Source organism: Mauremys reevesii, linkage group 16, assembly GCF_016161935.1.
Source record: "Mauremys reevesii isolate NIE-2019 linkage group 16, ASM1616193v1, whole genome shotgun sequence".
In the NCBI taxonomy this organism is placed as follows: Eukaryota; Metazoa; Chordata; order Testudines; family Geoemydidae; genus Mauremys; species Mauremys reevesii.
Genome location: NC_052638.1, coordinates 29,446,563 through 29,458,925, shown reverse-complemented (window position 1 = coordinate 29,458,925; position 12,363 = coordinate 29,446,563). Strand labels below are relative to the sequence as shown.

The following is a 12,363-nucleotide window of genomic DNA, read 5'->3' as shown; positions in this document are numbered from 1 at the left end:
ACCTTCCATCCAAAGATATTTAAGCACTTTGCACGTAAGCCTCAAAACATGCCATGTAAGGAAGGTATTAATGTACACCATTTTACAGATGAGGAAACTAAAGCAGAGACACTGAGGTCCTGGTTTTCTGATTTGTGGAAATGAAAAAATACATGTGCAAAATTTGTGCATAGAATTCTGTGCCTAATTTGCAGGTTCTAGTCATGCAATCTTGTGTGCACAAATTTGCTTTGTGTGTATGCTGCTGGCCAGTAAAAAGTGTAAATGGCTATTTGTGTGCACTGTTACCTGGCTTGTTCACACAGTTATGATGAGTGCATTCACAAACTGGGAGGCCAATAGCACTTGCATTTTAGAAAATTGGGCACTGTGTGACCTCACTCTATCAATATAAGACAGAGTAAGGAATAGAGGATCTGACCCCCTTCTTCTGCCACAGCACACAGTTAACTCCTTTAAGCAGAGAATGTGGCTCCAGCTTTCCTGATAGTCAGGGCTGTGTTTTGAATCTTGGCTGATTTAGGGCTTGGTTCAAAGCCCACTGAAGTCAAAGGGAGTCTCTAAAGGGCTTTGGATCAGGCCCACTGAGATTTCCTGGTATTTACTGATATCAGTGCTCAGGTCTGAACACTGGGGGAATGGGAACAGGTTGGTCTTGGTGGATGTCAGTCTGCAGAGAGCTTCAGCACATGATTGAAGACCAGTTTGTTTGCTTAGGCTTTGGATCATGGTGGGTGGGTATATGTGGGTTTGTCTAGTTTAAATGTCAGGCTAGGTATAGGCTAGGTTAGGTACAGAGCTGTTTCTTATGGTATTTTTGTGGTGTTATCCTATTTGGCAATACAGTTTTGGACTGATTGATACTGTTTATAATGTAAATAGTATATTACATTTTTATATTATCATTTTTATTTATGCATATGCACCCACCAATCTGGGGAATGGGGACCAATTTTTATAAATAGAAATACTCTGCATGCAGCATCACAGGGCACTTTGGAGAGACGGGTCCAGATTCTGGTTTCAGTGACACTTGTGAAGCTAATGGGATTACTGCAGATTTACACTCGCATTACTCTGAGCAGAATCTGCACCAAATTATCACTGTGTTAGAGGAAAAGTTTCACAGTTTTGCTGTTTATTAGTTTACATCACCAGCAAAGTGTTATTTAAATAGCTGAGGGCTGATTCTAATGTAACTAGTGTAAGTCAAGGAAAATCCAAAGTAAAGGTAAGGGGTATGATGTCCTGGGTCTTGAACCCTGGTCTGGGAAGGCCCCAGACTCCACCCAATGTCTACTAAAGCCTGCTGGGCTAAGAAACTAATAGGTCTATAGCCTTAGCCAAGGCAGCAACCACAGGAGCCCTGACTGGAAGATCACCCAGCTCCACTGATTGGTCCAGCTACACTACTTAAGCCAGAAGGAGGACCAGGAAGCTTGTTTGTGATTTCCTGTTGTGGCTGTGTTGGATGCTGTTGTGCCTGCACCCAGCTCTGTTTCTTATTCTTGGCTTCTGCCTCACCCCTGTCTTTGCTCCTGTTCCAACTGTGCTCCTGCTCTGTGCTTGATCCTTGCCTCTCCTCCAGCTCCTGATTTTATGCCTTACTTCCAAACATCAATTACCAGTCATGGCTCCAATCCCTGACTCTTGGCTCTGGCATTTGGTATCTTCCCTTGGCTCTTGACCCTCAGCTTTGATTCCTGGTTCTGACTTTGGCTTGATCCTTGACTCTGGGTTGATGTTTGGCTTCATTCCCCAACCTGGATGCCTGCTGTGCCCACTAGACCTGACTCCTGCTCTGACTCTAGGCCATACTGCCTATATCCTGGTCCATAACACCGAGTTAGACTCTCAGCTACACCAAGCTCATGCTTGGCACAGATTCGGGCTAGGGGAAAGGTGATCGGAATCTATTTTTACTCCTTTCTTGACCCTGGACAGAACAAATTAGAATAGCTAGCCAGGCTGCACTGGCCCCCTCAGGATTGTTCCACCCATCAGTTTAGAATGTCTGGAGTGTGGCAGACCCCTTCCATGTCCCTCCCTGTCCCAGAATGCCCTCTACACCAAAAGGAATAGGAAGGCATGTAAATCAGCTTTGGAATGAAGGCTACTTTAAATTCTCTTTGAGTCATTGGAGTAGAGAAGAGGGGACAAACCTAGGATCCAGGAACTGGCCCAACAGAATTACACTGCTGCAAAAAGATCAAAAACAGACTGGCAGTGTGAGAGGACATGCAATGTTTATTGGGCTGACCTATCCAGAATCATATCTTTCACAGCTATGATCAGTCTGTAAGAAATGTGACTGAATATATATGTCCAGCACCTTTTTTTATTTTAAATGTGGTAGAAAAAAATACTGACTCAAAGGTGAAATGTTGTAAAATGCCCTTAAGATAAAATTTTGAACTTAATACATCAGCAGGATATACTTTTCCCACAGTTATCAAACCAAGACATTATTCATCCATGTTACAGTCTTCAGGGATGATAAAAGCTAATCCAAAAGCAATAGGTTTTGGTGGTGTTACCTGAATCTTTCTAAATGCATCAAAATCTGCTGTTGTGCTCTTACATCTCAAGTGTAGCTTTTTGCAAGATTGTTGTTGTTGTTTGTTGTCATTTTGGACATAGATTTTATTCTATGTTACCGATTATCATTTGCTCCCCAAGTCCCAGAAAGACAGACTTCTTAGATATAGCTAGGAAGTCTGCTATTGCAAATCATAGTATCTGCAAAGGCACAGCTGCACTGAAACTCAAAAAATAGTGCTAGCCTTACTCCATGTGAGAGCAGGACCCTCCAATTAATTTAATTGCTGCTACCTGTGTGTGATTAACACAATCTCACACTGCTCCTACAGTGTGGACTGGCAGCCAGAGCAGAATCCTGTGTCTTGGTAAGTATGAAAATATGAATATTGAACAGAATTATGTGGGTAATAGATAATACTGATGCCCTGAATCACAAGAAAACACATCTGTTGAAAGCTGAAATATCTCAGAAGTAAACTTTCTGTTAGAGATGGAAGAAAAATGGAAGGGGAAAAAGATACACAAAAATAAATTAGTGGGGGAAAAATTGATCAAACTTGAAAGTAAAATTTAAAATGTCCAGCTCAACTTTCTATTTATAGGATTAACAATAATATTCATTTTAATGGCCAAAGTAAAACTTAGAGGTGTTTGTTTGCCAGTTTTGGTTATATGTATATGACATAATGTGCAACAACTCTCATATGGGGTTAATTTAATTGGTCAGATTCTCAGCTCCTGAGTGTAACCCAGCATAGCTCCTTTGACCTCAATAGAATTATATCAGTTTACACCATTTGGTGATCTGGCCAGTATTGGTTGCTTGGGCATCAAATATTTGAAAATGATAGAAGGAAATACTTGCACCACACCTCATTTCCTGAACCAACACACCTGGAGACTAACATCAGAGTATTTTCATATCTACCTGATAAAAAGAGGGGATAAATTTTGAGACTGCCCTAAAACTAAGACTTCTGATCATTGTAGACAAACGTTCTAGGAGAGAGAGATTCTGATCTGCTAAATTTTTATTTTTGTTTAGTGCTTGTGAAGGGGCTGAATTTACAGCTCTCGAGAATGAACTGGAAAGCTGTAGAGAATTTAAGAGAGTGTTAACTTTATAATGTTTATTTTGATCCTCCTATATAGTTGGAAATGATATCTCTGCTATAGGATGCCACAAAAAAAAACCTTTAAAAATCCCATCATATTATACAGGTTTTTTTTTTCTTCAGAGTAAATGCTATAGAAACTTATATTTTTATAGATTTATCCCAAAAGTATAGTGGATGTTTCCATAAAGGGTGTATAAGCCTACCCTGGACAAGATGCTTTTTCCACATACATTGGTGTAAATCAGGAGCTCTGTAAAGCTGCTGTGAGTGAGATCAGAACCAGGGATGCTGTATATAAGAGACATGAGTGAAGATGATGCATCCCTTTTTTGATGGTAATTGTGCATCTAATCTCCACCACTGTAATGAGGAATTTCTGTATCATCTCCTCTTGGTGGTCTATTATTACATTATCAGTAACTATCTCTAACCTATTAGTGTGTGAGTGGCACTTGTGGTAGTAATTACTTGTCGTTTCAAGGGCAATGTCACATGTGGTTAGTGTCTTTATCTTTGGTGGCATTTTCATCCCGTAAAGTTAAATGGTTTCTTACTCCAGAGGATAACAAACTGAAATCTCAGTCTCTCTTGCTGACTGACTTCTCCCACATTCTTAAATGAGAACAATGACAAGCAGCAGTAAAAACAACCTTAGGTGTGGTGGGTGAAGAGACAGAAAAATTAAAGCATAATGGCAAGTGAAAAATCTGTGCCACTGAAAAAGCTTTAAAGGGAATCTATATTAAAGACCCCTAATCAGAACAATTTTTCTAAAAGTTTAATTTAATTAGTTGTTGTTTTAAAGCAATGTGTGTCTGCATGGCACTTTCAGTCAGACTTTCCAAGATATTTGAAGTGTCAATACACCTAAAATGTTTCTTATAATATTCATAGATGAAGTTGGCTATCTTGCTGTCCTGTCTCCAAATAGAGGTTTGGGGGTTTTTTAATACTCCAAACCTTTGCTGCTTCTTTTACGATTGCAAATGTTGAGGGATTATTTTAAAAGACTCCATTTGAAGGTAAATAAAAGTTTACAAATTAACATGGCTTGTAATTTTGAATATAATGATATATTTATTTACTTTTTGTGATTGGTTATCGCTTAATGAGATCTTTAACTTGGGCCTTCACTGGATGCCTGATCCAAAACTCATTGAAGGCAATGGGAGTTTTCTACTGACTTCAAGGAGCCTTGCGTCTGGCCCTAACCAAGGCACTTAAGCACGTTGGCTAACTTTAAGCATGTGATGCGAGTAGTCTTATTGCCTGACTGGGACTCTTAGGGCTTGTCATCATTACTGCGCTACATTAGCACCACTGCATTGATGCAGCAGTGCCGATGTAGCACAACTTCACCAGTCAACATAATTACTCCTGTCAACATAACTACTCCATCTTAATGAGAGGTGGAAACTATGTTGGCAGTAGAGTATTTCCCACTGACATAGCACGGTGTAGAGACCTCTTCATGTCAATGTAAGTTACGTCACTCCAGGGTAAGGGGGTGTTTTTTCACAAAGAGGTGGACTACAAGTAATTGGCTTAGTTTGCAGCAAGAGAGATTTAGGTTGGATATTAGGAAAAACTTTTAACTATAAGGATATATATATGGTGGAACAAATTATCTAGGGAGGTTGTGGAATGGATGTTTTAAGAACAGGTTGGGCCATCATCTATCATGGATGGTCTAGATATAGTTAATCCTGACTCAGTGCAGGTGATGGTCTAGAAATGATTCTTAAGGTCCCTTCCAACTGTACATTTCTATGATATCTTATACTCCAGTATGAAAAAAAAATGTCTCCACTGTAATGAAAGGTCATGTTAAAAAGGGACCTAAATGAAAACAGACATATTTGTAACAACAGAACCTTGATTTGTGCTTTGCAACAGTAGCAAAAGCAATCAAGACTTCCCTAATACTGCAGCAAACATGTCTTAAGCATAGTTGGGTAAGCAAAATCCTTCCAAAGTGTTACTGTACTTTCAGGCTGGAGATTGACCCCAAATACAGAACATTTTATTTAAAAGGAGCTCTTTTCTCTGTAGTAGCCAGGTACATTACAGTGAACTAGTGCTTTAGAATCTGAGGGTCCTTTGTTTTATAGCAGGAAAGCATTATTTTTTTTATTTGTTCAAATCAAGCAGAGAGGTTCTTCACTTAAAGAAAAGGCATTTATCAGATAAAGTGGAATGACTGGAAAGTTTCTGTGGTAATGTGATCCCCTTAGTGTCCTGAAAAGAGGACTTGTAATATAACCTGAGAAGTGGATACCATTTGAAAACACAAATCCAGGGTGTCCAAGACTTTTGGGCAAGCTGTGGGGAAACCACCAATTTTTGCTCTGCAAAGACAGAAGTTTTTATAAGTGTTCATTTCATTCTGTGTGGCTTGAAAGAGAGAAAGAAAAAGCCTTCCCACTGCAAACACCTTTTCATGCCAAAACCGCATCCACATCCTGAATGTGGACAATAACATGAATTTGTCCCATAGTCATAATTTGCCTTATTCCTTGCAAAAAAACTCAAAACCAACCCAGCTTTAACAGAAAATGTCTGATATTCCACCTTCAAACACTTCTTGGGATTTATTTAATAAAAATAAGATAATGGAAAAGTTTAGCTTTTGTTGCATATTTTTGTTTGTGAATGATAAATAAAGTTTGTGAAGTATCACTGTGCTTGAGATGCATTGATTGCATGGGGCAAAGGGGAGAGGACAGGCACATATTATTAAAATGTATCTGTCTCATAGGCATAGTCTTGTCATGTGTGGAAGTAAATTATTGTATTCCGGCTAGGTGCAGCTAGCATGATCTAATAATGCCTTTTAGGTGAATGAAGGCAAGCGTAAGGCAGAACCATGTGAGTGCTTCTTCAAGGTTGAATTATTGTAGTGTTCTTGTCACTGTCAGTTTGCCTCTGTAACACTCCCTCAGGTGATGACATTGGTGTTATCTCAAACCTCTCTCACTTCAGTAAATGTTGTCAGTGTGGGGCTCCTTTCATGAGGGATAAGAAGGAGTAATAAACATTGTTTGCTTCAAGCATGTGTGAGATAGGAAGTCCCATTTTTGTGGGATCAATGCAGACACATTTTCATCTCCTGCCGCACATTTAGTCTTGGTTTTGTCTTCATTTGGATTGTAGGCTCTCAGACAAGGGAGCGTGTTTGTACTTTGCCTCACACAATGAGGTTCTGATCAGATTTCAGGGTACTAATATAGTAGTTTTATTATGAATAATAAAGAGTACTAGTGTAATAATGAGTAGTGTCCCTTTTTTCCCTCCTGCAAATCCATGGCTATTGAGGACATCAGTCCTCAGAATAATTTTGCAGTACATTATAGTTACTTGGAACTTCAAGCCAGTGATACATGAAGTTATTCTGTTCCAATGGTACAGGCCCCTATCTGTTGATCTAAAGAATAAACAATTAGGTGTAAGCAGTATTGCACCTATGACGTTCAGGTGAGAAGTTCTGATTCATCCACTACAATTGCAGGATATTATGTTTGGAGGAAATACTACCCACTTCATTATAGTATGCTCTTCCATTGCATCCACACAGCTAGAAAGTTCTGAATTTTGACATTTCACAGCTTATTTACAGATACTGGTGTATTTCATTGGGCCATATCCTCTCACTGACCAGTATGCAAAACTCTCACTGACATTGTGCTGGGAATCAACAGCTGAGCCAACACTCAGGTCATTTAAACACCAATGAATTCCTCCCAGGGTAGACCTTACAGGGCTTATAATAATAATATCTATTTCTTAGCACTGGAAGGGACCTTGAAAGATCATCAAGTCCAGCCCCCTGCCTTCACTAGCAGGACCAAGTACTGATTTTTGCCCCAGATCCCTATGTGGTCCCCTCAAGAATTAGAACTCACAACCCTGGGTTTAGCAGGCCAATGCTCAAACCACTGAGCTATCCCTCCCAATTTTAGTGGATGGAAATTGGTTGGAGGAGAACTAATGAGCAGGTTGTCCTTTTAACACACAAAGTATAAGAAGGCACAGGAAGAAAGTATAGGGAGAGAGAGAGAGAGAGAGGCAGGCTAGCATAGCCAGAGTCAGAAAGGATCTCTAGGTAGTAGATAGAGAGATCTCCTCTTCTCTACTTGGCAGAGAACTGGGGAGAAACTGAAACTAAATAAAATGGTATACAGATCAGTCAGGGGGTGGGAAGAGCAAATGTAAACAAATTTCCCTGGGGTGTTTAACAACGGATGGTCTTAGAGTCTCAGTAGACAGAGCAGAAGACAGGTGTGGAATGTCACCCCCATTTCATACATCAATAAACTCATGTAGAACAAGGGTGTGATGCGGAGGCCTGTTATATATAAGCAGAGGTGGATTAAGGATTCCTAGGGCTCTGGGCCAGAGCAAGTGGGGGGGCCCCTCCCCAAACCCTTCTGCCTGCAGCCCCACCCCCAGTCCACTCCTTCTGCCTGTGGCCCTGCCCACAGTCCCATCCCTTCTGGGGCTGCCCCTGTTCCACCCAGGGTCACCCCCATTCTATACCCCCACTGCAGCCCCACAACCCCTTTTGCTCCTTTCTTTGCCCCCACCCCCTTGTGGCCCCAAGACCTGAGAAGCTCTCCATGGCCCCTGGACACAGCAGGGAGCAAGAGCTCCTCCAGTTCCAGGGCCATAGCAGGGGTCCAGGTGCTGGGGCTTCCCTTGCCACCCCCCGCACTTCTGCGGGGGACCAGGGTCAAGGCGCTAGGACTTCTCTCTCCCCACCCACCCGGCACTTCTGTCAGAGAGTGGGGTTGGGTGCGAGGGCTTCCCCTGCCACCTGCAGCTTCTGCCATGAATGGGAGGGAGGCATTGAGGCTTTCCCCACCTGGGGGCTTCTGACAGGAATGGGGTTGGGGGCTGCTGTGGGTGCTTCCCCTGTCCCATGGCTTCTGCCCATCACTGCTGCCGGGGAGCTAGGGTTGGGTTGAGGGGGCTTCTCCTGCCCCACCCACCCGGCGCTGTGCCAGGGAGTGGGGTCAGAGCATGGGGGCTTCCTCCACCTCACCTGCCTGGCGGTCAGGGCTCCAGGCTTCCGCCACCCAAAGGCAGATTTTTTTCCAGGGCTCCCTAGTTGCCTTTGGCCCCTGGGTATGGGCCCCATTGGCCCAGTGGCCAATCTACCACTGATAAAGTTTTAGTCACATTATTCACTTTGTGATAGTTTACCAGATTATGATCACTTGACAAAACTGGACAACATTTTCATTGTGTTTAAAGTTCATATTTCCCAAAACAATGAGTATCACCACAGACTTTTCACTCTGATACTTCACCAAATGAATGTAGCCTCTGCAACACATTGAAACCTGGTAGGGATAGAAAGATATATGGCCAGTTCAATGTTCCTTGCTTAAGAAAATCTCCCAAATGGGTTAAAAGGCTAATTTTCTTGAAGTATAAATTGTTGAAAGAGGGGAATCTTGAATAGGATTAGAGAGGTTATGTTACTTCTGTATTTAGCACTGGTGCGACTGCTGCTAGAATGTTGTCCAGTTACAATTCAAGAAGGATATAGATAAATTGGCTAGGGTTCAGAGAAGAGCCATGGGAATGATTAAAGGATTAGAAAATGTGCCTTATGGTGATAAGCTATATAGACTGAGCTCCTTCAGTCTAACAAAGAGAAGATGAAGGAATGTGTAATTAACCACTGGAATGATTGACCAACGGTTATGTTAAATTCTCCATCACTGACAATATTTAAATCAAGATGGGATGTTTTTTTCTGAAAGATATGCTCTAGGAGTTATGTTAGGAAAGTTCCCTGGTCAGGAAAGGGGGAGTATGTTGGGGAAGTTCAGATTATATGATCACAGTGGTTCCTTCTGGCCTTGAAATCTGTGAATCTATTAAGTTCAAAACTGGGTCCCTAGATCTGTTTCTTTAAGCACAGAATTATTTCATGATTGCTTTTCCATGACTGTCAAATACATTAACAGCAATCTAATTGCATAAAATGAGTAATCAGCATTTCCAAAACCCCTTTTTCCCCCTCCCTGTTAAAATGAGTTTATTACTTATCACTGCCTATCAAGCAGATGTCGCTCACTCTCTGAGAAATTTTCTGCTTTTCCCCATCACTCTGGCTTGGTGAGTTGCCAGATGTTCAGTTTCTCTGCAGCTCTTGACACAAGTGCCAGTGATATGAGAGTCCCTGTCTAAGGAACAGGATCATAAACAAAGTTTTTGCTTCAAATAGGAAAACATGAAGAGACATATGGGACAAGAATGCAATGTACAAGGACTGACACAAACCTCCTCCTCTCCCAGAGGGCCAAAATTATATAGTACCAATGTCTCATAGGTTTCTAGACCTCAAACTTATCCTGTCAAGAGTTTAGGAACTCAGATCAGCTGTTTTGGAAATCAAAATAATAACTCAAAAATGAACTGGCCGAAGTTAGACTAATGACAGACTCATTAGTATTCAGCAATCAAAGTCACTCATAGGGAAAAAAAAGAGAAGAAACAGAAAGGGGGAAATATATATGGATGATAAATTTAAAAGATCAAGTACCATTATCTCAGTTTTAGTCAATTCTCCAAAACTCCTAGTTTGCCATGAAATATTAATTACTGTTTCACTAAAGAACATTATGGGTCATGGCCATGATAGAAAAACAAAATATGTTTATTAAGTGTGAAGAAACCTCTCAAATAACATAAGACTTTAATCATTAGGGCTATGGAATGCAAATAAACTCAGTCAATTGTACCATGATTGCCTGAATTATGAGGTCATAATCCTGCATGTTGTCTTGAAATCAGAAAAAAAATAGAAACAGAAGTACATACAGAAATGATGATTGAACAATGCTACCCTAAAAATAATCATATGGTTCATACAGCTGTGTTCAGCATGTGTGATCACTGCCAAATTAAAAGACAAATAAGCTTTTATTTTGTCTTTCAATTTATGGCTGCCAATTTTAGATTAACGAGAGATTAGGTTTTTGGCAACAGTCAGAATTATTGAGTATATGAGTGGCATGCTTTAAACTCAGGAAAGTACATATTGAAATTGGTTGACTTTATGAAAAATTAAATTACTCTTAATTTCCTCCTTTCTTAAAAAGTTATTGTATTCTTAAATATATTAGACTGTAAAGTGCTTTGAGATCTGTCTTCCAAAGCAAGTCCTCTTTTCTGAATTTAGTCATGGTAAGAAGACTCTCAGGAGACAGAGGAAATGGTACAAGGACACTCTGGAAATATATCTTAAGATGGGAGGCATTGACCATACAAATTGGGAAGAGCTGGTGGGCAATAGACTGCAATGGTGTCACATCATACATCAAGCCTCAGTCCATTTTGAAGAGAATCACCTTGCTCAAGAGGCTGAGAAATGACAGAGGAGGAAGGAAAGTGTACAGCATCCCGGCTAGCAGTTGTGCTCTCCCCAAGCAATTACCTGTCACATATGTGGAAAAACCTGAAGAGCATGGATTGGACTCCTCAGCCATCTTAAGTCTCATCAATGACTTGTTTCCTCCTATATCAAGGAATAGCTGCCAGCGGCAGCAGCTTTGAGAGCCAGTGATGTAAAGCTCTATAAGCATTTACATAAGGTGTTATTGATTATCATTAATACATATCCATAACATATTATCAGAAAAAGTTTTATGTATAAATATGTGGGATCTGTCTCCTAGATTTGAAATAATTCTTAGCATTTCTTAAATATTTAAACTAGCAATGTGAGGCTAGCATTGATGTTTTACATCACTGACTGACTGTTGCTGTATTAAAAGCCATAGCATATGCAAGTGGATATCCCTTCATGTACAATCTTTATAGTTATTTAGTGAATTTAAACAGACCAAATACTATGAAGTCAATGAGACTTTGTGTGTTTAACTGATGCCACGTTTGGCCCAATGTACACCACTGAGGGAAGATGGGTTATTTTTTCAGGATTTCATTATTCCTTGTATTAATACAAATTTCTTTCTAGCTAAGCCAGCTGACTTTTACAAGGCTAAGACAAATAATAAAACCTGACTTCTGCCATAGAGAATCAAATCCCCTACTTGCAAATGTAAATGTTGCCAGGTGCACAGATCCCTTGTCCTAATAAATAATTAGAAAACATGATTAATAAGAGGCCTAGATGTCTAGTGATTCAGAGTGTTTTTATAAGGAAGGAAATGTGTTAACATTGAGAGGAGAATGTTAGGTTTGCTTTGCAGAGGCTGGCTTTTCAAGGGGGGCTAGGAAAGAAAGAGATTCACTCCTTGTGAAATTCATACTGTAGGCATACAGGAATGATATGTCTGGGGGAGAAAAAGAAATGAAGACAGATTAAAGATAGAGCAGAAAAGGAGAGCAAAGTAATTCCATTTATGTTCATCTCATGCACAGAGATTGATCAAAACTGAAATGGGAATAAGAAGTTTTGTGGGCCTGCCCTTCCCACATACATACCCTAAGGGCCGGTCCTAAGGCATACTTGGAAATGTCAATTAGTCATTACCAAGGGAGGGATTCTTTATGACTACTTAGCAATAACCTGTTTGTAGCCCATGCAGACCTTGCTATTAACCTGGCACAAAATGAAAAGTTCTTAAACATAACCCATCAGCTTGATATACATATGTAAATTCTGCTAGTCATTTTTGCCATAACTTTCAAAACCACATAAAACTCTGTGCATCCCACCTGTACTTTA

At 40.4% G+C, this 12,363-nt stretch overlaps 1 long non-coding RNA gene across 1 annotated transcript; it reads left to right on the top strand.

Annotated features, from left to right (window-relative positions):
• Positions 1 to 1,477: 1,477 nt before the first annotated feature.
• LOC120384652 lies at positions 1,478 to 12,020 on the top strand. Its single transcript, XR_005589018.1, has 2 exons — positions 1,478 to 2,906; positions 10,852 to 12,020. It is a non-coding gene; the product is annotated as an uncharacterized LOC120384652 (long non-coding RNA).
• Positions 12,021 to 12,363: the final 343 nt, after the last annotated feature.